General features: G+C 42.3%; 1 protein-coding gene across 2 annotated transcripts in view; it reads left to right on the top strand.

Annotated features, from left to right (window-relative positions):
• The window catches only part of Gli3 (GLI family zinc finger 3), a 256,145-nt gene that overhangs the window by 103,070 nt on the left and 129,798 nt on the right, over positions 1-23,277 (top strand). The gene's annotated exons all lie outside the window — the stretch shown is intronic.

Here is a 23,277-nt window from a genome sequence, read left to right on the forward strand (position 1 = left end):
TGGTCACAGTCGTCTCTCCGGGTCCCCAAGTGCAGAGAATCTATAAGACTGTTCTAACATTTTAGAATCTGTCTTCCTCCTGTTAAGAAACGTGGTTCTTAATCGAGTTCTCTGTGATCTTCCCTTGTTTTCAAGTTATCTCAGATATGCAGCTTTCGGGTCTTGGCTCCCAGTTGCCTCAAACTCCATTGTAAAGTGCTGGTTGCCAGCGAGTTATACTCGAGAAAATAAGAGGCTTGTCTCGGGAGGACAGCTACATATTACAGGCACAGTATAATCCTGGACGTTGTTTTCTTTGCTCTCAAATGACAGGGGACAGTGAGTCAGAAGTGAGAACTCCCTTTGTTTCATGTCCTGTGCATGGCAGGGGAAGAATGTCGCAGGGCAGAGAATGAAGAAAGACATGAAAGGCTCTCAGCTCAAGGAGGTCAGACCCATCAGAGGCTTAGCTTTGCCTTCAAAGATGCCTGGGACAGGTGGCAGTTCAAGACAATCCCCGCCGGGGTGTCCGCTGGAGCTGAGATAAGGGATTGCTGCCGAAACCTGCTATCTGGTGCCTGATGGCTTTGATGTAAGTCTGTGAACAAGACTTAGGGAAGCAGGCGGCTGCCTTCCTGCGTGGTCGGCTGCTGTTGTTCAGCCTTTTAAGGTCTTATTACAGTACTCCTTGAGGACTAATCCTCTTTAAGGTTTACACGGGATGGTTTTGTCCAATGACCCAGCCAGGGACCTTGGTGCCACCCGTACAAGGCACCTCAAGCCATTTTCCTCTCTCTTCTCTGCAAGTTGTGAGCATTGTACAGCATCTCTTGGAGGGAGAGCTAGAGGCCAGTGGCACTCCTGCTCCTGGTTCTCTGGCTTGGCTGAGTTTTCAGGGCTTGTTTGTGCCCTATGAACTATACACATTAAATGTCAGGCTCATTGTCATTGCTACTCCTTGTCAGGATTTCTTCACTTTTGTTTCAACCCTATTCCTTATCTACTCCACCAACTGTGGGGTTGTTGAGTACTGTGGCCCATTACCAACCCAGACTATTTGCCAGAAAGATTTAGTAGCTATATGGCAATATCTGCTTGTGATGCATCTTTCTAGAACACCAGATTTAAAGATACACTGCTTTTAGTTTGCTTACGGGCTAAGCAGGGCAGGGTGTGAGGGTTTGAACCCTGGGCAAGTAATTGAGTATTGAGCCATGCTTCTGTAGCCCCAGGCTTGCTGTTCTTAACACTATTAGGAAAATAAGCTGTGGATTTGATTTATGACTTGTTTGACACGGGGCCAGCAATAGTAGCATCAGAAACAACTAAGACCAAACTGTCTCCCAGATTTCAGAAGCTAATTTAATCTTTGCATTTTGAATTTTGGGTTACTTAAGTATTGCAATTTTATTTTAAAACTTTCAAATGACTCAAAGGAAGGCATGAAGGTACCTTGCTTGAATCCTGCATATGAACCTGTTTGATGGTGTCAGATTGGTCTTGGGGCTTAAAGTAGTTCTGGAATGCTGATGGGACTGGAGGATAATCCTCCAGTCAGTGAATAAGGGTGACTTTTGTTAGTAGTGACCAAAGAGTAACTGGCATCTGACTGTGTTCATTCCCTATGGTGGTAGGGATGAGATGTCCCCCATAAGGCTTAGGCATTTGAGTACTTTGTCTACCTTTTCGGGAAAACAAGGAGGTGTGACCTTGCTGAATGAATTGTGTCACTGAGAGTGGGCTATAGGGTTTCAAAAGCCTCCTGCTTGCAGTTTGAGTTGTGGGCTCTCAGCTGCTGCTTCAGTCACATGATGCCTAAAGAGTGTGGCATCCACTCCACCTTCACAGACTCCGATCCTTCAGAATAGGAAACCCCAACACACTTTTCCGTACGTTGCCTTGGTTGTGGTGTTTTATCACAGCAACAGAAAATAACCAATACACTCACTAAAGGACTATTGGATCTAGACTGAATACTGAAACTACCCATCAAATCCCAAGTTAAGTGGTCTTTTTTAATTTGAAATAATTTTAAAATAATGAAAAAAACAGTCTCATTTCCTGTCGTCAATCCAGTGAAGCAAAATTTGTTGTCCTATGGTCCACCTGCCATCCAAAGTTAAGCTCATGGTTTGTTGCACGTGCACTGACTGGAATTTACTCAATCAAAACTAAAATCCTTCCTTGATGATTTTGGGGGTGGGGCAGGAAAATGATAGCCTCTTCCTTCATGAGAGTGTTTGCTGGAAAGCGTGACAATGCGATAGGCAGCCTGGGAGCATGGGGTGTCATGCTTTGGTGGTCTTTGAGAGCCTTCCCTTGAAGTTGGCTCACTCATAATATCCAAGTCAACCTTGGGTTCCTGTGTAATCATGTAGAATTCTGGACTTTTGTTTTAGAATTTGTAAAAACTTGATCCAGGATGCTGTGTTCTTAGCAAACTTTTATGGAGGAGAATGCCAGCCAGATGGCCATGTGTGTAAAGGCAGTTTCCACACAGATCTGGTGAACTAAGTTTGATTCCCTGGAACCTATGTAAAAGTGGAAGGAGAGACCGACTCAAGAAAGCCATGTGTGACCTCCACATGCAAGCCTACACTCACACATTCACATCATATACACATACTTGAATATGAAATAATATTTATTGTCAAATGTGCTTACTTCCCTACCAGATAAAGACATTTAATACCAAATCTTAGCTACTGTGAAGAATTTTGTTCATTATATCTCAAGGTTTATACTTACACTTAAACTGAAGTACCAGTGGGCAGTAAGTTAGTATATATAATTATATCTTCGCCGGGCGGTGGTGGTGCACGCCTTTAATCCCAGCACTCAGGAGGCAGAGGCAGGCGGATCTCTGTGAGTTCGAGGCCGGGCTGGACCGATAGCCTCCAAAACAATACAGAGAACCCCTGTCTCGTAAACCCCCCCAAAATAATTATGTCTTCAAAGTCAGCTTTTGTTTAAGAAATACCAATGCACTATCCTCAGAAAAGAGGACATGGTTAAACCACACATTATGCCAGTCTCCCCTACCCCCCCCCACCTGATCTGTTTTTTGATATTTTGAGGCATGTTTATAGATAACCCTGTCAAACTTGGGCATCTCTATATATACCAGGTTGACCTCCATCTTTCAGTGCTCTCCTACCCGAGCTCCCAAATAACTAGGATTTCAGTTTGTGCCTGGCTTACTCTGTTGGGAGATATTTGATCACATTGTGAACCCTGAGTTAACAATGCATTAATTAAATATAATTAACCTTGGGACAGGAGGTTAAGTTAAGACTAGTTGACAGAAAGCAATCACAGAACATCAGAGGGGTCTGGAAGAGATCGAGAAAAGCATTCAGAAGTAGTAGAGAAGGATATTGAGTGGTGCCATCTTTTTTGTTTTGTTTGTTTTGGGGGAATGGAAGGGCAGGCTTTATGGGAGATGCCAGCAATGAGAGAATGTTAGCTAGTTGTTACTCAACCTCTCTGAGCTAGCAGGTTATCACTCCAGCCTTTTAATCTCAAGTTTTACTTATAAATAGAATGATAGAGATTTAGTTAAAACTACCTTTAGTAGCAGCGACAGAGCCAGCGCCTGCAGGAACAGAATTCATGCCAGGCTGCAGCCAGAAAAGCAGGCCAGTAATTATGAAGTCACAGTTGCTGGCTGAAAGAGCAATAGATTAAGGCGTAGCAGCTGTGCTGGCATTAAAACAATGTTACTCTTCTTTTTCCTATGCATACACACTTATAATTAAGTTTAATGTATAAATTGGTATAGCAAACAAGCAACAGCACCAAGTTTTGCTATGGAATAGCTGTAATAGTATATTTAATACTCCATCCTACATAGCTTATTATATATATTTTCATCTTTTCAATCATAGACAGTACTTTATGACTTCTTCTGGCATATTTGAATCCCCTGCATCATTCATCTTCTGGTTTGGGAAATATTAAGTAAAATCATAGTTGCTTGAATACAGGCGTGACAATGCTGTCATGGTTTGACTGATGAAACAGGACTACAGTTACAGTGTTTGGGTAGTGTGTATAGCATGGATGCACAGAACAAAGGGATGATCCACATCTGGGCTGTACAAAATTTCATGGTGCCACTAAGAATGCAGTAACATTTTAAATCTGTGAGTTGCTTATTTGTGGAACTTTTCACTTACCATTGATATTAAATGACTGTGTAATTGAAACAACAGAATGTGAAACTCTGCATGAGGGCAAGTACAATATACCACTATGTACATATTTTGACATGAACTGACAGTTAGGGCACAGACCTTATTAAGTGCAATAAAGCCATTATGTACTAGAGTGACTACCAAATTTGTTATTTTCTGTTAAGATTTCTTTTATGTGTTTTAAAGGAAGGTTTTGATGCTGTTACATCCAGCAAACAGACATACCAATTGGGTGTGACTCTGTAAAAAGGTAAAATTAGGCATCACAGATTTAGGTGCCTTGGTCTGTCCAATGTGTTAATTTAAGAAACTAATTATTCACACTTCAGACATATGCACTTAAAATAAATCCCAGCAATCATCTGCTTCATATGCTTTCTGATAGTTTTTAGCATTTGTGATTACCATAGCATTTGTGATGACTACAATGAAACAGTAAGGCTATGAAGTACAATCAAAAATTTGAAGCTGTACATGTTTGTGTCTAACATCTAAATTTATCCTTTTGTTCATTTTGTTTATAAAATCTAATAGATGCCCTATGTCCCAGTCAAAGCATTGCACATTAATCATATTTCTGCAGGCTCTCACAAAATTTTGTCATCACATGCATTGTGTCTTTTCTGATTTATCATTTGGTGTATTGGGAATTAGTAAGTTTGTGTTTCCCCTGTCAGTTTTAATAGCTGATTATTTTATGAAATGTACCTGTTTGATTTATGCTTTTAAGAAAGAAAAGGTGGGTATAGACTATTGGTTACTTGAAGAAAACCAGGTACAATTTTAGAATTGGAGGAGGAGCCTGATCTCACCATTGACTGGCTAACTTATTTGTATAAGTTACCAAAGAGCTTGTTTCCATAACCTACCATGATGGTAGAACAGGCCTGTGCAGCACACTGTTCACTTGGCCATGAGAACTGCTGTTAGTGTGGACTGGGGTAGTGAGGTTCATTACCATCAAGTTTCCTGTTCTGGTCATATCATTTTTGGCTGTTTTGTGCTTCTGTGCACAGACTTTATGGTTTTTTAATAAAAAAATAGAAATCTGATTTTATATAAGCAAAATGTAATGGTTCTAGAGCAAAAAAAATCAAAGAAGCAAGGACTTTTTCCATATAATATTTTAAATTAAACTTGTTTCTATCTAATAGCATTTTTCCATTTTAATATTCCAGTGTGGTCACTAATTCATTTGTCTTCATGTCACAACCATTGGGAGATAAGTTTCTATGTTAAAAGATACAGGTGCTGAAGCTGGGTGATGGTGGCGCACACCTTTAATCCCAGCACTGGAGAGGCAGAGGCAGGCGGATCTCTGTGAGTTCGAAGCCAGCCTGGTCTACAGAGCAAGTTCCAGGACAGCCTCTGAAACAATACAGAGAAACCCTGTCTCGAAAAACCAAAAAAAAAAAAAAAAAAAAAAAAAAAAGATACAGGTGCTGATATGGGAGAAGGATGGGCTGGACCCCTGGAGAAGGTCTGTCTATATTGCCTGACTCAGAAACCTACCTTCTGTTTGATGCCACTGCTTGGGCCCTTTTAATATTCAGATCTGGAATTGGGTAATTACAGATATTATAATTAAGTTAATTCTAGTTGCTTTGCTGTGGGAATGCCTTCAATGAACAAAGGAACAACCTAGCTTCCTTTATGTATTGTGATTTTATTATAAAGACCATTCAAAAAGAACAGTAGCTAGTGTTCAGTATGTGCTGTGGTGATATATTGTTTATGATCTAATAAAGTCACTGGAAATCAGAGTACAAAGCCAGCCACATTAGTTAGCTATAGAAGCTGGGCAGTGGTGTCACATACCTTTAATCCCAGGACTCAGGCAAAAGGATCTCTGTGAGTTCAAGGCCACAGGAGTGAATCAGCCAAAAAGAATAACAGAGCTCACACCTTTAATCCCAGAACTAGAAAGATATATAAGAAAGAAACAAAATCAGTCTTAGGCAATTAGTCTCCAGCCACATTGAGGAGAATATAGCAGTCTAGGATTCTTAGGCTTGGTGGAGAGCAGTGCAGTCTGGAGATGCAATCTGAGGTTCAGTCTGCATTAGTAGAGGTGATGCTTTGCTTCTCCAGTCTTCAGCTTCAACCCCAATATCTGTCTCTGTGTTTTTATTATTCATGTTACAATGTGCCAGGCTTTTCCAGTGTGGTGCCACATGCCATGTGTATAATTATAGCAATCTCCTAGATGTGTGACCCTGTAGATAGAGAAGTAGGAAGTGAGGACATGAAGTCTACAGTCCTTGGACAAGCAAATAGACAAACTGAATGCTCCCACACTGTAACTTGTCCCTCTCCTCCAGGTCTTTAGGGCACACCAAACAGAATTAAAACCAAAGCAAAGCCCACTGCTCAAGAGGTAAGAAGATTTGAAAACCCTACACAGAGGCAGCACTATCAGCCACATATTGGGAAAGGGGCATTGCTAGAATAATGTGTCAGGTGTGTATCAAGAAATAGGGTGCAGTGCCCTCAGGTTGTCATTTATGATTTAAAAATACGTTTTTGTTTGCTTTTATTTTTACTATAGCAAATAATTTTCTCTGAGACTCTCAGCATCCGCATCCCTAGAGAACTTATTAGAAATGAACATTTTGGGGGCTCAGGCTGCATTGGAAACCTGTGTTGACAAGCTTTTTGGATGAGGATAAAGTTAAAGACCCATTAAGCTAGTTTTCTGTATCACTGTCTGCATCTATCATTGGCATTAAAATACTAAAGGGGGGTCAAGAGCTGTTATCAAAGTCATGAGGGGTGTGTCACCTGTCATCTTTTTTTTTTTTAAATGACCTTCTCTCACTGACAGTTTAAGACCCAAAGCCAACAGTGGCCCAAGGATTCAGACATGGGAGCCAGTGAACATAACAACTCCCTTTCTTGTTATTTAAATCCTTTCCTTATGAATCTATAATATTCTGAGCCTGTCATTTGTCCATCCTTGTAGGCTACAGTACAGTAATGGTAGCAGATATATCATTGAAAAACTGGTAATTGTTGATCCCCAAGTAATGGATTCCTGGAAACTTATCAGTGTTTTAGAAAGTTAAGTTTTGTACGATTAAATCAGAATGATGATCTAGAGTCATGTGTGTGATTTGATTCCAGGTGAAGAAGCAACATCCATTCAGAGTGTGTCCAATTTCAAATTCCTCTTTATTTTCTTTGAAATGCTGTTTTGGCCCCTTAATTTAAAGAAATGAAAAGAGCCGTACACTTTATCCCTTCTACAAGGCATCAAGGAGAGGGCAATAAACAGTACCTGCCTGATACATTTTAATAAATGCTGCTTTACTGCATCCCACAATAGAAAGCAAATACATGCAATTACTTGCAAATTTCTTCAGTGTTTGTACTTATAAATCTCTGCCTAAATCTTCCCAGCTGGGACTTCAGTTAGTCATTCTGCTGTGGAACCAGGGCTTTGTTCTCATGTTCAGCCTCAGCTCAGTCTGGAATAATTCAGAAATGTATTAGGGAGGTTGTGTTCCCAGAAGGCATAAGGAAATAACCTTCAGTGCTGGCCTTAGGGAAATCAGTCCAATCAGAGTTTGGGCAGATTTCTCGATTAAACAAAGAACTAACTGTGCACAAATTGCACCTTAACAATTTGTAAGGAGTCCACCTTAGAAATGTCTTGCAGATGGAAAGCTGATATTTTTTTAATCAGGGCAGCAGGGCTGCTAAAGTCAAAATGTCGCCAGCATTTTTCCATCACTCCACAATTAGCATCCCCCCAAATTAAATTTAAAGTTGCATTCATCAGCAATCCTTGGCTTTGAGACCCACGGCTCTGGGTTGTCAGATGCAGATGCAAACAGCTGCCCTTGCCCATATGGGGGTTCAGAATGCGTACAAGTGTCTGAGTGAGTCTTTGCATCCTTGCGTGTGTGTGACTCAACTCATCTGGAACACATCCCGGGGAGCTTTGAGCTGTCGAGTTTTATTTTAGTAAGTTTCATTTTGGGAACCAAAAAGGGGGTTGAAAGTTATTGCACTTAATGTTGTTGTGACTTTACTTGCTCCTATTCAGTTTGTTCAGATGTCAAAGCCAAGCCCCTGTGTCATTTCACAACATGTAAAATGGGCTCCTGGGGGAGGAGCTTAGTAGGTTTCTGAAGTTTATGAGAACCCTCTACCAAACCCTGACCCCATAACATGTTTCAGTGAAATGACTATTTCCTGTAGGGAAATCTGGAATATTTATTTAAGTTGCTTTGTGGTACTTTTGTATTTTACTGTGGGCAAATAACCCAGTTCAGAAGTGAATAGATACCCTCAGACCTTCCCACCCCTAGTGAGGATTCCATGATATTCAGAAGAAAGTGCACATTGCTTTAAGACTGGTGATCTCATTTTCATCAGCGATTGAAAGCCTCACAACCCAAAAGTAACAAAACGTTCAGTATTGAAGAAGTAGCATTTGGGATAACTCAGTGTTTTGAATTCAGCATTTGAGAAAAGCAGCCCAGATGATGGCACACAGCTTTGAGACTGTTCAGGTAAATCACTCACTTTGAGAAGATATTGAGTGTGGTTTCTTTGTCATTTGGATGTTGCTTCCTCGAGTGTTCTTTTTCTTTACATAGAAGTGCAATCACAAGGGACCCAGTGTTCCTCTCTTTAATAAAATATAAATAAATGGATATGCCACATAACTCAGGGACCACTTACCACCTGTTGAACTGTTCACTACTGATGAATTCTGGGGGCCAGGAAGTCATTGCCTTCACTCGTGTACACAGAGGTGAGCCCATCATATTACAGTGCATAACATGTAGGTAAACTCAGGGGGTTGACTGGGCAGTGGTGGCACACGCCTTTAATCCCAGCACTTGGGAGGCAGAAGCAGGAAGATCTTTGTATTTAGACCAGCCTGGTCTACAGAGCACATTCCAGGACAGCCAGGGTTACACTAAGAAACCCTGTCTTGAAAAACTAACCAAACAAAGAAACAAAAAAACCAGCCTCACTGGTTTACAGAACGACAAGAACAAAAAGGAGTTTGAGAAAAGGATTTGTAAGGAAGAGGATTGTGGAGATGGGAGGTGGAAGGGATTCAGAGTTGGAAGAGATAGTAATGCATTTATATATCCAGCCCTAAAGATGGATAGGCTGTGAACCAAAGGCTATACTTGATGCTCATTTTCACTTTTTGATGGTTCTGTGTCCCAGTTCTCTGGGTGATCCTTGTCACTTGTTCAAAGGGGAGGGTCAAATAAGGCCTGTCTACCTCAAGGTTATGAGGCAGTTTATATGGGAAGGTGAATGAAAATCTTTTTCCATTGTGAGAAGAGCCAAAAAAGTGACTTATGAGAATGGTCACAAGAATGACATTCCTCTTAGAGTCATCAGGAAACTTTCAGAATGCTGGCTTTGACATTTCTTTTTCTTTTCCTTTTTTTTTTAACCGAAGTATTTATTTTCTTCTTTTTTTTTTATTTAGGTTAGAAACAAGCTTGCTTCACATGTCAATCCCAGCTCCCTCCCCCTCCTCTCCTCCCTTGCCCCCCACCATGTCCCCCAGCCCCCCCCACCAGGTCCCCCAATCCCCCACCCAATCTCTATTCTGATCCCCAGGGAGGGTGAGGCCCTCCATGGTGGATCTCCAGGGTCTGTCATTTCATCCAGGGCAAGGCCTAGGCCCTCCCCCAAGAGTCCTGGTTGAGAGAGCATCCCTTATTGTGGGATGGGCAGCCAAAGTCCATTTGTATGCCAGGGATAAATACTACCCAAGGCCCCATAGATTATCTAGGCCTCCTCACTGACACCCAACAGTACTAGTTTACTTGAACCTGTGTCCATCTGTCTCAGTTAGGGTTTCTATTGCTGCAAAGAGACACCATGATCATTGCAACTCTTTTTTTTTTTTTTTTTTTTTTTGGTTTTACAAAACAGGGTTTCTCTGTATTGTTTTGGAGGCTGTCGGTCCAGCCCAGCCTCGAACTCACAGAGATCAGCCTGCCTCTGCCTCCCGAGTGCTGGGATTAAAGGCGTGCGCCACCACCGCCCCGCCCAGCCATGGTAACTCTTATAAAGGAAATATTTAACTGAGTGGTTTACAGTTCAGAGTTTCAGTCCATTATCACCATGGTGGGACATGGTAGCATGAAGGCAGACATGATGCTGAAGAAGGAGCTGAGAAATTCACATTTTTGATCCACAGGCAACAGGAAGTGAACTGACCTCAACAGTGACATACTTCCTCCAACAAAGCCATACCTAGTCAAAGCCAAATCTCCTAGCACTGCCATTCCCCATGAGCTTATGGGGGCCAATTACATCCAAACCACCACACCATCTTAAAACTATAGAGACTCATCAACAATGGCGACAAACATCACTCTCTGTTTCCAATGTCAAATGAACAAGATAAGTGGGTGGAAACTTGACTGAGGGAATCAGAAAGTTTCCAGGACCCCTGGATATAGATTGTTGCTTCATTTATTCCTTCTTAATGTTTATTTCTTGGAAGTTGGGCATAACTGTGTTGAGTTCTCAGATCTGCTGTGGATATGAGATGGGAAATGTCAAATCTGTTCCATGTATAGGTAGGTATTAGCTCAGTGTTAGGGTTAGTCAAAGGTACTGTGCTGGCTAGTCTTATGTAAACTTGACACACAGACTGGAGTTACCTGAAAGGAAGGAACCTTAATTGAGAATGTCTCCGTATAATCCAGCTCTAAGGCATTTTCTTAGTGATTGATAGGGGAGGGTCCAGCCCATTGTGGATGGTGCCATCCTTGGGCTGCTGGTGGTCCTAGGTGCTATAAGAAAGCAGGTTGAGCAAGCCATGGGGAGTAAGCCAATAAGCAGCACTCATCTATGGCCTCTGAATCAGTCCTGCCTCTAGGTTCCAGCCCTGTTTGAGCTTCTGTCCTGTCTTCCTTCAGGGATGGACTACAATGTAGAAGTGTAAGCCAAATAAACCCTTTATTCCCTAGCTTGTTTTTGGTCATGGTGTTTGGTCACAGTAAATAGAAACTCTAAATAAGATAGTATTATAAAAGGTAACATATGAATTCCTCCCTCCCTCCCTCCCTCCCTCCTTCCCTTCATTCCTTCCTTCCTTCCCTAAAAGACACTTAATGTTTACTTGAATATCACTTAGCAAGATTTTTAAGTTTAGTAGGCATGGAATCTTCACAAGTTGGTGTTAGGGTCTCCTTGTTTAAAAGATTGAGTAATAAAGGCAAATTCTTCTTTTTCTTCCCTTATATTTGATAGGATCTTTTGATAGCCTGATCATCAAATGCATTCTTACATTTGCTATGTTAGATATTGAACTTTACCATTTGCATGGACATTTTATTAACTGGTGTTGGCCAGCTATGGAGACAGCAGCCAACAGCCCCGGGGCTGTGTCTCCCAGACTGTGGAATCCACAGTGGCATGTGAGGCTGGAAAGCCCCAACCTGGGTTTCTTTTAAAATGGCATGTAAATGTACACCAGATCCACATCCATCACTCAAATCTAAACTGTACTGTAAATTAGCATGCATGGCTGATGAGGTCACACTCTTTACCAGAACAGTTTTAACGTAACTTGGCAGCTTCAGCTTAAAACATTGTTTGCTCAGTTTGCCAGCAAGAGCAGACGAAAAGCAAGTCAAAACTACTTTCAGTAATGAGTCCTGATCTTTTTAAAAGCTAGAATTTCCTGTGTCTCCTGCACCCATTTTGTGATTCCCCAGGTAACAGAGTCAGGATTGCAGTGAACCGAGGGAAATTTCATTTGCGATTCTCAGCTGTTGGTCATTTTTCTTAAATCTTAGTTATGGCAATTAGTGTGTATGGGACTTTTTATTCTCCAGACTTACTAAAAGGCTTTGTAACCCGGTACTGCAGTATGTAAGACTACCTGTCAAAGATAGATGGAATTATAAATAAAGGCCCGAGCCATATAAGGGTACACCTAGGTGGTAGGGTGGAAACATTGCTTAAAAAGGCATCTATGGAATCAGAAGGCCTTCGTGTTGCTGCCATCCCTTGCTCCTTCCCCAGCATGCAGTCTCTCTTCTCTCTCTTCCCTCTGGCCTTTCTGACCAGTTTATCGAGTAGAATCCCAGTAAGCCATATTTCCTGACATGGTAATATTTGAATGCCAAGATTAAAAATTAGCAATGGGCTAAAGCACTGGGAATCCCCAGAGAACAGGGACTCGGGTGGTAATTTGGGCATTTGCCCACCATTTATTTAAATTGTGTGCCAACACTATGAGTCCTTTGTAACCACAGGGAAAATAGTTGAGACACGTGGTATCTGTGGGACATGAATGCTGGTAAAAGTGACCATTCATAGCTTTGTTGACTGCTAAGAATTATTCTGTGGTGTAGAGATGAAAGGGACTTCAAAAAATGACACACTAGGGATTATGGGGCCACAGACTTAGCTGGCTTCTATTACAGGATGTTGAACGCGATGGCGTTTCAGCTGTCCATGCTCATGCCCTGTTAGTGTTTTATGTGTTAATATTCCTGGAAGCATGTAGGAGTGACCTGCCAAGCTTATTGGGTGTATAGATTGCTTTGGCCAAGTTGGTAACAAAGCCCTACCCTTCACCCCATGAAAGCCATTTACCTGGCTCTTGAAAATTTTTCCATGTAGCAGAAGTCAATGGAGAAATTTTATGAATAAGTTATAAACGATTCCCTCATTTAGGAAGGATAAATAAGCAGTTTCAATTTAATTTAGCCTTTTTAAAAATAAGTTTGAAACTTGAGCCTAACACTCTGGATATTAATGAAGATTTTCAGTTTTATCACTCAGTTTGAAAAGCATGGGATTTGTTAGCATAAGTATAGTTTTTATGTTTTCTTGGAGAATGTTAACCCATGTTCACATAGACCACAGCAGATTAACCTATATAAGACCGTGTTTTCTTCTTTAAACTCCTATGTACAGTTTAAGTTGAACATTTCAGTAAGAGACCTGTACTTGGGCAGACTACATTTCTCCACATACAAATTTGAAATTTTTATAAATACGATGTGTTTGGACCCAGTAGTTTCTGCCAAGGCAGGTTTTGCAAAATTAGTGTTTTGTGGGTGTTTTGCTGACCTACCTTGACTGTGGTCCATGCTCCTGGGACTGCTTGTAGATGAAGGCTGCTTTCCATGTTCAGATTGCATTAGTTTCTTCCTCCGGTCTTAGAGAAAACTCAAGGCAGCCCACAGCAACCTCTATTTCAGTCGTATTTTTAATGTAGCGTGGGTAGATATGACAGTTGTTAGCACTTTTCGCCAACCCAAAAATTATATAATGTTCTATGAAAATAAAACCTCTGAGCCAGCTCCTTCCCACTTTCAAGTGGGATGAGAAATCACTTCAGATCACATCCACCTGTGATCACCATTGCAAGGCTTCACTCAGAGAAGAAATTTTGTTTCTGTTTCCTGAGCAATCGACTGGCTCTTAAGGCAGCATGAAGTTTCACCTTGGGGGAACTGTGACAATTCTCATAACTCAGGGCACCCACTAGCAGCTGGAGGGTCTACAGAACTTATGCAGCCTTCAGATCTCAACTGTCAGGTGCCTGTTGAGGAGCAACAGTGATGGTTTATGCAGCATTCCATTGGGGAGTTGAAGATGAGATGATATGGGTCCTGAACGAGGAGGTGTGTCTTCTCCTCTGTCCTTACCTTCATTATTACAAGTGCTCTGTAAAGCGTTTACTTATGCCTCTCGCTAGCATGCTTCCTTGCCTGCCTCACACTCACAGAAAATGGTATTTGGAGGTTATAGCCTCCATTCTGTTCTGGATGTCCTGTTTCTGCTTACACTTCAGAGTAGCCTCCTCTTTCCACTCTTCAGTTTACTGCTTTGTTAATCTTCTTGAAAACACCCCTGAGCACTTCATAATGGTGCTGGTTCTCACTCAACAGCCTCCCTAGCCCTTGGTTTAATTAATGTACAGCTGCCCTGCTATTCTAAACTTACCAGCGCTCTGCTTTCCTCTTCTTCTTTAGGTAGATGTGTTTCTAATAAATACTGTCAGTTACCTACTGTTCAGTGAGCAACCCAGACAAAGGTGAGGTTCACCTTGTGGTTTCCTAATCCAGTTTCTGGTGTGTTGCTTCCACAGTCCACATCTGGAACATGTGCTGATTGTAACACAATGTGTAGATGGGTATGTGGAAAGGCCGTTGTTAGGCCTTTGCCAGTCCACACCTCCCAGGAGCCCTTCCCACAAAGCTTGGTTTGGATGATAGTTGGTAAGATGGTTCTTACTTTGCTAACTCTGCAGCTATTCTTTTCCTACTACAAATACTAGTGGTGGTAACTATATAGGAAAATGGGATTTGAGATCATAAATAGCTCTTCAGCATTTCTGTAGTTCTCAGTGAAGTTGGGATGGAACCCACGTCTCTGATTCCCAGAGCTGTGCCTTGCTGGACTCTGTTGCTACTCTGCCTGCACTGGGTGTCCACTGTGTTCTGAGTAATATACGGCCTCACTTTTTAAAAAATTGCTTTTGTGTGTGCAAAAGTACTTTTGTTCATTTCTGTACTGGGCCAGAGGCCATCAGATTCCTGAGAAGTGATAGATGCTGAGTGGTGAACCTGAGTGCTCTGTAAGATCTCATGAGTCATTCCTTACAAATCCTGTTGATTTGATTAGTCATTTATTTAATTTCCAGCTCTATTCTTCTCTCCATCGTTTATCATATAAGTGGGGTCACTTTCCTTTAAAATAATTTCATTTTGGTCTTGGTTTTAAAATGTGATAGTTGATGGCACTGTGGTTATTTAAAAGTATCAGCAACATGGTGTGGTATGCAGCCGTGTGGCAAGCTTTCCTAGGCCCTGTGCTGACTCTGTTACTGGGTCATGTTGGCTTTCTCTTCATACTTTGGGTTTTTCTTTCCTTGGATTTGGAACCTTAATTAGGTAATTGGAGTTATTTGATGTCTGTTTCTCTCTGGAAGGCAGAAACCACTTTTGTGCTGTTGATGTTGACTCTTCAGTGACTAGCACACTGTAGGAGTTCAACCAGCATTTGTAGAAATCCGAATAAGCAACTGAACAAATCCTGTTTTGTCCTGTGTCTTCATTCAGGTATCCTGTGTGGGGTTTGCAGGAAAATTCATGGTAAAGAGATTGTTTTTCTTGTGAGCCACATTGTAAAACTGGGAAGTTTATTCATGGGGAGGAAGTGAAAAGTTTGGAAGCATTTGGAGGATGGATGAAGACAGAAGCTAGTCTGTCACTGTCTTTCTGTGTAGCAGTCACTGACTACCTTCAGGCTTCAGACTTGATTCTTACTCTTAGAATAAAACAAGGCCTTAATAAGGTAGCTCTGCATATGCCTCACATCTCATATCATCAGAGAAGTGATACTTAGTTTGCTATTAGAAAATAAAGTAGCCCAGGGAGTCAGGGCTAGCACCCTGAGTGAAGCCGCCATACACGATATCCACTGAAGGTACTGGTTATGGCATTTCAAGCTTGGTTCATGAGGACTGAGGATGGTGAGTTAACTATTATCTACAGACTCGGCAATATTTTCTTAAGCTGACACTTCCACTGACTCACCAAACATTCGAGTCTTTGGAAGCCCTGCGAGACTTGAAGTTTTCATTTGTCATCCAAATGCTTCCATCATGTGGCCATCACCTGTCATCACCTGTGTGCATCCTCTGACCCCAGAAATCCCGATGACTTTTGTTTCCTTTTCCACCCTTTGAGTCAGTGAATGGGGGAAAAGCAGTGCAAGATCTACAAACCCCTCTCATCGCTCAGGCTTGTCCTGATCAGAGCGTGCCGAGACCAAAGAGTCTGTTGCACCACAGGCAAGAGTCTTCATTTTTTAAAATAACAGTAATAAACAAAACGAAAACAAAGTGTACTTCAGTTTGCTAATTCTGAGCAGCCACTCTTTGAACTCACAGACAGGCAGTGGTTGCAAAGTGTTTGCAAAGTGTCCCCTGAGACAGTCTCTTAAGCTTTTTTTCCACCCTCAGTCATTGCGTGGTTGGTTTCATCCTCTTCTGGAATGTGGAGGAAATACTCCACACCTCCCATTCACAAAACCCTGGAGCCTAGCCACTTTCCCTCCACTCTGCACGTGCCAGCTACAGCTTTGTTCTCTGGCTCCTCACGCTCCACCGCCGCAGTGCGTTTCTCAGGCAGGAACTAACAGGTGAGGCTTCCCTCCTGTGCTTAGGTTCAAGTTGGCACGTGAATTGCTACAATTTCTAACTACCCTAGCAGTCTTACATTTCATTTCCCTGCATAACTCCTCATTGTTCTTCATTACAGAATTACTGAATGCCAGGTAATTCTTAGGTTTTTGACAATCAAATTAAAAACTGCATGCCTCAGAAGAGATGAATATAGGGACATGGGGCCTGGGGGAGGGTTGGAGTCCGGATAACAGTGACCCAGAGCATCAGTTCTGGCTCCCGAAAGAAAGGCAACCCTCTCACAAGGTAGGAACGAGCAGACTTGAGTACAGCTGTCTGTCTTTCTTTGCTCTTTTTGAGATAGAGTCTCATGTAGCTCATGTAGTGCAGGCTGGTGTCAAGCTCAGTATGTAGCCTAGCATCATAGCCTGAAACTCTTGAGCCCCCTGCCTCTACTTGCAGAGAGAGCATTGGGGGTTATAGCAGCAGATCCCCAAGTCCAGCTTGAGGCCCTTGTTTTAAAGTGAGTAACTCTGGCTGTATGGAACATTCATCACTTTTATCCCCGTTTTCTAAGTTTCCTCTCTGTTCAGTCAACATAATTATAGGTTCCAACCAATATTTGGAGGTCATTACTGCAAATGAAAGAAGGAGCTTTTCCTTTCAGCAGCAAGTGGGTCGAAAACCCATGAGGAAAACCCAGTTTACCTGGATAGGAAACTTGCCAGGTGACTTGCCAGGGGTCCTTCCCTGCATAGGGGGCTTAAACTATACTGTGGTTGGAGGACTTCGCTACTGCAGCTGTTGTGACCTCAGAGGTGGCAGCCTGAGGGAAAGTGAGAGGTTTAAGAGTACCAGCCACAATGGAGTTTTGCTTGAGCTGCTGAGATGGGAAACAAAGGAGCTCTGGCCCTGGTAGAGCTGAGAACCTGTGAACTTGATCACCCTTTGGAATTTTGGGGGGGCAGCAGGTTTGAGATGGCCTTGTATGTCCTGGAACTCACTCTGTAGACCAGATTGACCTCAAACTCACAGAGATCCACCTGCCTCTGTCTCCCAAGTGCTGGTATTAAAAGTGTGAGCTACCACACTTTTAACAGCCTGGCTGTTATTACTTCAAGTGCACATAGCAAACTTATATACTTGGCAATTTGGAGACCAGTCTGCATGAGTAAGCATGTGGTGGAGAGGAGAGCCTACTTCCTGCAGAGCTCCACAGGACCACCAGTAAAACAGTCTCCTGCACCTGCCTGGCAGCCCCCACCTCTGGCTCAGTCTGCTGCTAAAGCTTTCAGCTTGCTTGGCTGAAGACTAACAGTAGGACCCAGAAAAGGCTCAGCACTGAGAATTTGATTTCCCCTGTGGTGTGTCTGGGTTCCTTGCATGAGCTCATACAACTTGGCCATGACTTCATTCCTCACTCATTAAAATTAGGCTCTGTGATTGCTGATGGGAGATACTCAGCCATGATGAGACTAAGCTGCCTCTTTGCTGGAGGAAAACTCACTTCAGTTCAGCAGATGCCTGCTGAGAGCGGGTTTCTCCTGAGCAACCTGGTGCTGGTCACCTGGGCCTGTAAGGACTCAGGCCTTTCCAGGCCTTTAGTTCTGCTGTTTGCTGCAGGGAAAACACAGTGCTCATCTTTCATTGGACATGTATTTCCTGAAAAGGGTGTTCTGTCATCTCTATTTGTTTTTGTTTTTAATCTCCACTTATTTAAGGACGTATAAAAGTTTCGCTGATTTTCCTTCTCCATCCTCATTGTCCTCTCTCTCTGCATCTTTCACTTTCTTCATACTCCCTTTGCCCATCGGTGTTCCTGTTCTTGTTGGCACTTTTTCTCCTTTCTGTAGGATGGAGGTGTGCTTTTCTTCATAGTGATGAATTGCATCTGTGCTTTCCAGAAACATGATTCCTTCTGGGGAAAAAACAATTCTGAGAATAAATCAAATGTGAACTAGATTTTTGTTGTTGTTGTTTAAGAAGAGATAGAATGGGAAGCAGGGGGGAAAAAGCAACCATTCAGAGTGTGATTGTCATTCTGTGCTAAGATGATGAAGTCCTGGTCCCATGCCACCCTCCTGGCTCTTACCTGGTAAACACCATACTGTGCCTTATAAAACAGCTTCAGGCCTGGTCCAGGCATGTTATTGATTCTATTGAAACCTCAACTTTCTAACAAAACCTAATAAAAATGAAGATAAAGTTTTACAAATTACATTGGGAAAAAACAGGTTAGATTTGTTAAAAATTTCTGGCAGTAGGTCTGTCATATCTAGTTAGGTTGCTATACCAAACTACTATAAACTGATTGGCTAATAAAAAGTAGACATTAGGTTTTCCCAATTCTAGAGGCTGAGGATTTCAAGATCAGCGCAGATTTCGTATCTTGTTGGGTTCACTCATTAACTTGTTCACTGCTGACTCCATGCCCTGTTCCCAAGCAGGGGCGGGAGGGCCAGGAACCCTCCCTGAGACCTCTTTCTATAAGGAGTGCTGTTTATGAGGCTTCAGCCTTTGCTACTCAATCACTTGTAGAAGTCCACTCAGAATACCATCATCTTGAGATAAGGTATTGTTTTAGATATCTTTCTATTGCTGTGGAGAGACACCATGACCAATGTAAACTTACAGAAGAAAGAGTTTCTTGGAGGCTTACAGTTTCAGAGAATCCATGGTGGGAGCATGGCAGTGGGCGGGCAGGCTTAGTTTGGAAGCAATAGCTAAGAGTTTATGACTTACCCATGGCATGAGGCATAGATGGGAGTGGGAAACTGAGGGTGGTGGTGGCAGGGGTGTAGCTAACTGGGAATGGCATGGACTTTTGAAACCTCAAAGCCTGCCCTCCGTGACATACCTTCTTCAGCAAGGCCACACCTCCTAGTTCTTCTAAAATAGTTCCATCAACTGAAGACCAAGTATTCAAATATATAAGCCCATGGGAGCCATTCTCATTCAAACCACCATAGGTATCAACATGGGGATGCAGCAGGGAAACAAATATTTAGTTTAGTCTATATCAGTCTTGAACTTAAGTGTTTGCCTGAATCCATCCATTTTTAAACATTTGGAAATTTGGTGTTTTGAGATGTATATTTATTAAGTGATAGTTGTATAATCTTGTGCCCATTGACTCATGATAATCAGGAGTGATCTATTAATTCATCAAGTGTGTGGAAATGCCTGCTAAAAGCTAGATTCTCCCTGTTTTCCTCCTGTCTGCTGTATACTGTAAAAAATGGAAAGTGCTAGAAATGCTGTCTGAGTAAAACTCAAGAGGGCAGCTGTCAATTCATGGCTTACCAGGCGGGGACTGGGTATTAAAGGATGTTAGGTAGTATGTTCAGATAGTTTCAGCACAATACATGTTACCTCTTCTTACATCTGTTTTTTATGTAGAGTCAACTGTCAAAGAAGCCAAGTTCAAGGTTTCACTGAATATGATACATTCTTCACTTGTGTTCTGATTGTCACTATTTTACTATGCAGAGGTCATGAATATCCTTATATACATGATACACCCCATCAAAAACACATAGTACTCCAAAGATACTATAGTGTATAGTAGAAAAAATTTTTGCCATAGTCTGTAAGTATCCACCAAAGTTCACATGTGAAAGATTCCATCAGCATCCCATGGTGCAAATGGGAGATAGCCACACCTTTAAGAGGTGGGACTAAGTGACAGGATGTTGATCACTGGGAGCATATGCTTGAAGAAGATTCTGGGGTCATGGCTCCTTTTTATGTTTTGCTTCCTTGTTGCCATCAGGTGATCAGCTTTCTATGCTGATTTCCTCCATGGTGCACTCACTGCCCTCACCCAGCCAGAACTGTACACCAACCAACGAGGGACTGAAACCTCCCAACTGAATCATGATGCATCATTTCTTTATAAAACTCAATTTACCTCGTGTATTTGTTACATTAATAAGATATTGCCTAGCACTGAGGTGAAAGTTATACCATTATTCCCACAAGGTACACTCTGTGTTGTAGCGCCCTCTCTTTACACTACCTATAGTGTTGCTTAAGACTGGGGCAGTTCTTTATCTTAATTTCTTCTATCTCTCTACATGCCTTGACAAGTAGATCTAGAGCCCCAAGCTGGCCCCTGGGTGATTTTGGATAAAGTAGTTATCCTTTGTGCCCCTGTCCACAGTTTAAGAAATGAAGATTCAAATGTATGTGTCATTAAGATGTGAAAAGGACCCTATGAGATCATGTGTGGAGTGCAGTGCTTGGCTAGAGTGTAATTGCTGAAAAACGGACTTGCAGAGATGCCCCCAATTATCTTGCAGAACCAATTATCTTGGTTCCCCAGTTACCATATTGAGCTGCTATCGGAACTTGGATCAAAGCACCATCTTCTGGCTCCTAGCTCTGCTTCCATCTTAATAGAAGCCATTTGATCTTTGAGTCATTTCACTGGATAAATTGGAGATTAGAAAAGAAGTTCAGTTATTTATGGCATTACAGGAGGGTTTAAGAACATGCCTACAAATTTTTAATACTGTAGCCTCAAAAGGTAGGACTTAATTCTTCTTTTCTTGAGCCCATACTTAAAATAATTTACTTCTAGCAATGGGAAGGCAGAGGCAATGGGTTGTCACTTCTGAAATTAGATTATAAAAGGCCTGTGACTACTGTCTTGAGTGGCTTTTCTGCTCCCCCTGTGAGTCACTCGGTCTCTGTACAGACAGTGACGTCATTGCTATTATACTAAACACAGCTTATGGAGAGTAAGAACTTGAGCTTGAATATACACCTTTCTAAGTAAGGCCTTGAGAGGACTATGGCTTCCTAGAGACCATGAGCCAGAATTAACCATTGAAGCTGCTTCCAGAAAACTCAGATAATGGATATCTCCATTCTAAAGCTGCTAGATATGAGCTGGTTCATGACTACTTGCAGCATTCATTGCGTAGAATATAGTTCAAAGGCTTTCAACTTTAGAATTTAGTGTATATTGCACCGTATCTCACTTAGTGCCTCTGTGCTGGTGTTGCTGAGTAGCTACAGGCCCATGCACATGTGGGTCACGCACGCACATACACCCTTGTGGTTTTCAGAGTTGAAAGCTGAAAGACTGGCTTAACTCCTGGGTCAACCATTCATTTTCCATTGGCTTGACATTTCTACATTTTTGATGACCAGCTGCTTTGGCAAGAACTCTTAGAATTGCAGACATCTTAATTCTAGGCAGAGGAAGAAAGTTAGGGTTAGGGTTAGGGTTAGGGTTAAGGTTAGGGTTAGGGTCCCTTTCCTGATTTGGTCCTAAGAGGTTGAGTGATTGACCCCAGATGCTGCTATAGGCCTTCCTCTTGCATCACCTTAGACTGAATACCAACCAAAAAATTGCCTCCATCACCATCAATAGGAGTAGCTGGAATGATACCAGGGCCTGGGACTGTCTCAAACTCTAGAGAGGTCATTGTCCAGACACAGGAAAGATGGTCTGGCTGGCAGTGAATCATAGCTCTCTCTGCTATGTGCTGCTTCCTTTCCCAGGGTGCATTTGTGGTGAAGGCCTTGCCTGCTAGGTCTGGTGCTCTGGCTGTCCAGCAGAGTGAGGGAGAGGCATGATATTGGGAGCAATCCTTTGTAGATACTAAGTATAGTAGTACAGAAGGAGTTCTGCAGTGTGGAGTAAATGCTGTGAGAAGAGGGCATGGGTACTTCACAGCCATGTCTCACAAACCAACCGCTAGACAGCAACAACAACAAAGGAGCGCTCACTGCACACTTTCATCTCAGGTTTTCTGAGGCTGATCATGTTCTTCCTTGAAAATATCCACTACTGATCCTGCCACAGGACAGGATTACATGTCCTCCTCTCCATTAGTTCCAATCCATACTGGCCTTCACAAAGCAGACTCTGAGGAAGCCCAGGGATAAGTGCTTACTAGGTCTTTGATAACAAAGAACCAGGAACAGGGTCACTTGAAAATAGACAGTTATTTTTACTATAAGATACAAACCAATGGCCAAAGTACTGGTAGGGTCTTTGTCCCTCTGAAACGCTTAGGCTCTTTTGCCTTTTCCAGCTCTAGAAGCTCCAGGTGTTCATTGGCTTATGGTAGCTTCACTGTATTCTCTTCCTATTTCCTTGTGCAGCTCAGTGTCCAAATCTGCTTCTTCTGATAAAGATTGAGTCATTAAATTGTTGGCACAGAGAATGGAGTTGAATGAATTCAAAGGATGGAAACACTCAGCATTATGGGACAGTGTGAAGTATTGACTTATCTTTGCATTTCTTAACACCAACTTTTAGTTTTAAGCTAATTAAACCTATCAGGACTGTTAATTGGCATCTGCAGAAATTACTGTGTCAATATTTTGAACACAGGCTAAGTCCAGCTTCTGCTGCTGCTATAAAAACCCCAGACTTGCTAAATTTTAAACAATAGATTGGGTTGTGATTCTGCAACCCCAAAGGCCTAAAGTCGAGGAATTAAATGGAGTAAGGCTTGTCTTCTGCATCAGATGTGGCAGAAGAGCAAGCAAGCAGATGCAAGAGAGAGCACAAGAAGGGGTTGAGCTCCTGGTAAACCCACTCTGTCCTATAGAGCCTGTTGTGATGATAAGGGCGCTAGCCCCTTGATGGAGAGAAGGCCTTAAGTACTCCATGGAGGCCCTGCTTCCAAACATGATTGCATTGGCTGCTCAGTTCCTGGATGACTTTTGGAAGACATTCAAGCAGCCCTAGGAACCTGAAAGCTGAGTGTAGCTTTATCCCCTGTGGATTGACAGTGCTGTTCTTTTTCCAGCACTGGTATTCATGGGTAGACAGGTACACAGCCGCATCACTAGAGACAATGTGTCCCTGGATGGTTGTCCATCCTTTTAACGAATGTCTCAGTTTCTGAATCCCAGAGTCATCTTTGACTTTGTCACTTCCTCATGTCTAGTTATGTCCCAGCCTTAAAACAGATGAGAGAATGGATAGAAAGGGCATTGTTT

This window comes from Mesocricetus auratus, unplaced genomic scaffold, assembly GCF_017639785.1.
Source record: "Mesocricetus auratus isolate SY011 unplaced genomic scaffold, BCM_Maur_2.0 Super-Scaffold_100013, whole genome shotgun sequence".
Classification (NCBI taxonomy): domain Eukaryota; kingdom Metazoa; phylum Chordata; class Mammalia; order Rodentia; family Cricetidae; genus Mesocricetus; species Mesocricetus auratus.